Source organism: Moschus berezovskii, chromosome 16 (genome assembly GCF_049115385.1).
Source record: "Moschus berezovskii isolate FMDL1 chromosome 16, NW_MosBer_1.0, whole genome shotgun sequence".
In the NCBI taxonomy this organism is placed as follows: Eukaryota; Metazoa; Chordata; class Mammalia; order Artiodactyla; family Moschidae; genus Moschus; species Moschus berezovskii.
The window spans coordinates 79,170,113-79,176,112 of record NC_142475.1 but is presented as its reverse complement, the minus strand read 5'-3'; positions in this window follow the sequence as shown (position 1 = coordinate 79,176,112).

Here is a 6,000-nt window from a genome sequence, read left to right as displayed (position 1 = left end):
ATAAAGAAAATGGCTACGGGATCGTACTTATCAATAATTACCTTAAACGTAAATGGGTTGAATGCCCCAACCAAAAGACAAAGGCTGGCTGAATGGATACAAAAACAAGACCCCCATATATCTTGTCTGCAAGAGACCCACCTCAAAACGAGGGACACATACAGACTGAAAGTGAAGGGCTGGAAAAAGATATTCCATGCAAATAGAGACCAAAAGAAAGCAGGAGTAGCAATACTCATATCAGATAAAATAGACTTTAAAACAAAGGCTGTGAAAAGAGACAAAGAAGGAAACTACATAATGATCAAAGGATCAATCCAAGATGAAGATATAACAATCATAAATATTTATGCACCCAACATAGGAGCACCACAATATGTAAGACAATTACTAACAAGTATGAAAGGGGAAATTAACAATAATGCAATAATAGTGGGAGATTTTAATACCCCACTTACATCTATGGATAGATCAACTAAACAGAAAATTAACAAGGAAACACAATCTTTAAATGATACAATAGACCAGTTAGACCTAATTGATATCTATAGGACAGTTCACCCCAAAACAATGAATTTCACCTTTTTCTCAAGTGCACATGGAACCTTTTCCAGGATAGATCACATCCTGGGCCATAAATCTAGCCTTGGTAAATTCAAAAAAGTTGAAATCATTCCATACATCTTTTCTGACCACAATGCAGTAAAATTAGATCTCAATTATGGAAGAAAAACTATTAAACATGCCAACATATGGAGGCTGAACAATACGCTGCTAAACAACGAACAAATCATAGAAGAAATCAAAAGAGAAATCAAAATATGCATAGAAATGAATGAAAATGAAAACACAACAACCCAAAACCTCTGGGACACTGTAAAAGCAGTGCTAAGGGGGAAGTTCATAGCAATACAGGCACACCTCAAGAAACAAGAAAAAAGTCAACTAAATAACCTAACTCTACATCTAAAGCAACTAGAAAAGGAAGAAATGAAGAACCCCAGGGTCAGTAGAAGGAAAGAAATTGTAAAAATTAGGGCAGAGATAAATGCAAAAGAAACAAAAGAGACCATAGCAAAAATCAACAAAGCCAAAAGCTGGTTCTTTGAGAAGGTAAATAAAATTGACAAACCACTAGCCAGACTTATCAAGAAACAAAGGGAGAAGAACCAAATCAATAAAATTAGAAATGAAAATGGAGAGATCACAACTGACAACACAGAAATACAAAGGATTATTAGAGAATACTATCAGGAATTATATGGCAATAAAATGAATAACCTGGAAGAAATGGACAAATTCCTAGGAAAATACAACTTTCCAAAACTGAACCAGGAAGAAATAGAAAATCTGAACAGACCCATCACAACCACGGAAATTGAAACTGTAATAAAAAATCTCCCAGCAAACAAAAGCCCAGGTCCAGACGGCTTCACAGCTGAATTCTACCAAAAACTTAGAGAAGAGCTAACACCTATTCTACTCAAACTCTTCCAGAAAATTGCTGAGGAAGGGAAACTTCCAAACTCATTCTATGAGGCCACCATCACCCTAATCCCAAAACCTGGTAAAGACCCCACAAAAAAAGAAAACTACAGGCCAATATCACTGATGAACATAGATGCAAAAATCCTTAACAAAATTCTAGCAATCAGAATCCAACAGCATATTAAGAAGATCATACATCATGACCAAGTGGGCTTTATCCCAGGAATGCAAGGATTCTTCAATATCCGCAAATCAGTCAACGTAATACACCACATTAACAAACTGAAAAATAAAAATCATATGATTATCTCAATAGATGCAGAGAAAGCCTTCGACAAAATTCAACATCCATTTATGATAAAAACCCTCCAGAAAGTGGGAATAGAAGGGACATACCTCAACATAATAAAAGCTATATATGACAAACCCACAGCAAACATTATCCTCAATGGTGAAAAACTGAAAGCATTTCCCCTAAAGTCAGGAACAAGACAAGGGTGCCCACTCTCACCACTACTATTCAACATAGTTCTGGAAGTTTTGGCTACAGCAATCAGAGCAGAAAAAGACATAAAAGGAATACAAATTGGAAAAGAAGAAGTAAAACTTTCACTGTTCGCTGATGACATGATCCTCTACACAGAAAACCCTAGAGACTCTACCAGAAAACTACTAGAGCTAATCAATGATTACAAAAAGTTGCAGGATACAAAATCAGCACACAGAAATCCCTTGCATTCCTATACACTAATAATGAGAAAATAGAAAGAGAAATTAAGGAAACTATTCCATTCACTGTTGCAATGAAAAGAATTAAATACGGAATATATCTACCTAAGGAAACAAAAGACTTGTACATAGAAAATTATAAAACACTAGTGAAAGTAATCAAAGAGGACACTAATAGATGGAGAAATATACCGTGTTTGTGGATTGGAAGAACAAATATTGTAAAAATGAGTATACTACCCAAAGTAATCTATACATTCAATGCAATCCCTATCAAGCTACCAATGATATTTTTCACAGAACTAGAACAAATAACCTCACAATTTGTATGGAAATACAAAAAACCTCGAATAGCCAAAGCAATCTTGAGGAAGAAGAATGGAACGGGGGAATCAACCTGCCAGACTTCAGGCTCTACTACAAAGCCACAGTCATCAAGACAGTATGGTACTGGCATAAAGACAGAAATATAGATCAATGGAACAAAATAGAAAGCCCAGAGATAAATCCACGCACCTATGGACACCTCATCTTTGACAAAGGAGGCAAGAATATAAAATGGAGAAAAGACAGTCTCTTTAACAAGTGGTGCTGGAAAAACTGGTCAGCCACTTGTAAAAGAATGAAACTAGAACACTTCCTAACACCATACACCAAAATAAACTCAAAATGGATTAGAGAGCTAAATGTAAGACCAGAAACTATAAAACTCCTAGAGGAGAACGTAGGCAAAACACTCTCTGACATAAATCACAGCAGGATCCTCCATGACCCACCTCCCAGAATATTGGAAATAAAAGCAAAAATAAACAAATGGGACCTAATTAAAATCAAAAGCTTCCGCACAGCAAAGGAAACTATAAGTAAGGTGAAAAGACAGCCTTCAGAATGGGAGAAAATAATAGCAAATGAAGCAACTGATAAAGGATTAATCTCCAAATTATACAAGCAGCTCCTGCAGCTCAATTCCAGAAAAATAAATGACCCAATCAAAAAATGGGCCAAAGAACTAAACAGACATTTCTCCAAAGAAGACATAAAGATGGCTAACAAACACATGAAAAAATGCTTAACATCCCTCATAATCAGAGAGATGCAAATCAAAACCACAATGAGATACCATTTCACACCAGTCAGAATGGCTGCTATCCAAAAGTCTACATGCAATAAATGCTGGAGAGGATGTGGAGAGAAAGGAACCCTCTTACACTGTTGGTGGGAATGCAAACTAGTACAGCCACTATGGAGAACAGTGTGGAGATTCCTCAAAAAACTTGAAATAGAACTGCCATATGATCCAGCAATCGCACTCCTGGGCATACACACCGAGGAAACCAGAATTGAAAGAGACACGTGTACTCCAATGTTCATTGCAGCACTGTTTATAATAGCCAGGACATGGAAGCAACCTAGATGTCCATCTGCAGACGAATGGATAAGAAAGCTTTGGTACATATACACAATGGAGTATTATTCAGCCATTAAAAAGAATACATTTGAATCAGTTCTAATGAGGTGGATGAAACTGGAGCCTATTATACAGAGTGAAGTAAGCCAGAAAGGAAAACACCAATACAGTATACTAACACATATATATGGAATTTAGAAAGATGCAAATGATAACCCTGTATACGAGACAGCAAAAGAGACACAGATGTATAGAACAGTCTTTGGGACTCTATGGGAGAGGGTGAAGGTGGGATGATTTGGGAGAATGGCATTGAAACACGTATGTTGTCATATGTGAAACGAATCACTAGTTCAGGGTCAATGCATGTTATAGGATGCTCGGGGCTGGCATGCGGGGATGACCCAGAGGGAGGATAAAGGGAGGAGGGAGGTGGGAGGGGGGCTCAGGAGGGGGAACTTATGTAAACCCGGGGCAAATTAATATCAATGTATGGCAAAACCAACCAATATAATATTGTAAAATAATTTGCCTCCAATAAAAAATAAATTACCTAAAAAAAAAAAAAAGAAACACACACAAAAAATAAATAAATAAAATGCGAGGCAAAGGAACTCAGTAAATTAGATGAATTCATGAAGGAAAAAAAAGGAAAGAAGAATACCCAGTGTCCAGTAATCCCTGATCATTTCCTTTCAAGGACAGTTTCCCTGGTGAAAAGTCATGGGTCCCTTTGGGGAAGGATGGAGAAAGAGGGACCATGTAAGTTTTCTCAAGGGAGCCCAGCCCCACCCTTGCATTCCAGAGGCCCTGGATCTGTAAAATGGCTCAGATCTGAGAGCTCCCTTGACTAATGGAAGGAGCATCGGTCTTTAAATCTAATCATATTGGAGAGTTAATCCCAAGCCAATAATGTGCCAGCAGACAGGACTCTGGAGGCTGAGAAGGCCCAAGAGTGGCTGTCCTTGAGCTGAGACCAGGAGAGCCGGTAGTGTGGTTCTGAGCCCTGGGAGCGAGAGAGCCCAGGGTGTAGACACCAGTCTGGATCTGAAGGCCTGGGGCCAGGAAAGTGGGGACAGCCACACCCAGTTCACAGTCAGTAAAGCCCAGCCTCCCTGCCTGCACCTTTTCCTTCTATTTAGGCCCTCACTGGGCAGGACAATCTGCTTCACTCGTCCATCAATGCAGATGCCAGCCCCCATTGAGACAGCCTCCCAGACACATCCAGAAACAATATCTTATCATGTGTGTGGTATCCGGCAGCCTAGAAACCATCACAGTCCATGTCATGACCTGTGCTGAGGAAATTAGAGTGTCACTAATTGGACAGATTTAAATGTTAAAATATGAAAGATGTATCTTATAAACCATTATGTGAGGCAGAAAAAGATTTTACATTATTTTCTGGAAATGCTGAGTTTATTTTTTAGGCTCTACAACTTCAGTTCAGTTCAGTTCAGTTCAGTCGCTCAGTCGTGTCCGACTCTTTGCAACCCTATGGACTATAGCCTGCCAGGCTTCTCTGTCCATGGGATTCTCCAGGCAAGAACACTGGAGTGGGTTGCCATTTCCTTCTCCATGGGATCTTCCCGGCCCAGGGATTGAACCCCAGTCTTCTGCACTGCAGGCAGATTCTTTACTGTCTGAGCCATCTGGGAAGCCCTGTCTACATTTCACAGGTAAATAAAAAGGCTCAGACTCTACCTAGATGATTAAAGCCATGAAACTAGTAAGAGTCCAAAGCTTTAACTTTTGAGTCCAGAATGATGCAAACTATCCAACAGAGGACCACAGGGCTGGAAACACTGTCTTGATCTGATTTGTAATGAATTACAGCGTTGTGACTCTTGCCTGGAAAATCCCATGGACGGGACTGCAGTCCATGAGGTCGCTAAGAGTTGGACATGACTGAGCGACTTCACTTTCACTTTTCACTTTCATGCATTGGAGAAGGAAATGGCAACCCACTCCAGTGTTCTTGCCTGGAGAATCCCAGGGATGGGGAGCCCGGTAGGAGGCCGTCTATGGGGTGGCACAGAGTCGGACACGACTGAAGCGACTTAGCAGCAGCAGCAGCGGCATAGCATTGTGATGGACTTCCGAGAAGTATACAAGAAATCTAGGAATTTAGTGCTAGTCTCAAAGGAGATATTGGGATTCACATAGGGTGGTTGTGAAGAATTTATCATTCTATAGCTTTGTTCTCTGCAAATTTTTCTCAAACTGCTGGGAAATCTCATCTGTTGAAGGAAACGACTTATAAGGAAGCTTTGTGTGTGGGGAAGGATTGGATCCTGATGTAGTTCTGGGTGGTGTTTAGCCATGTGTAGTGGACCCTGGGAGTGTATGTGTGTGCATGAGTAATATACTTTCTG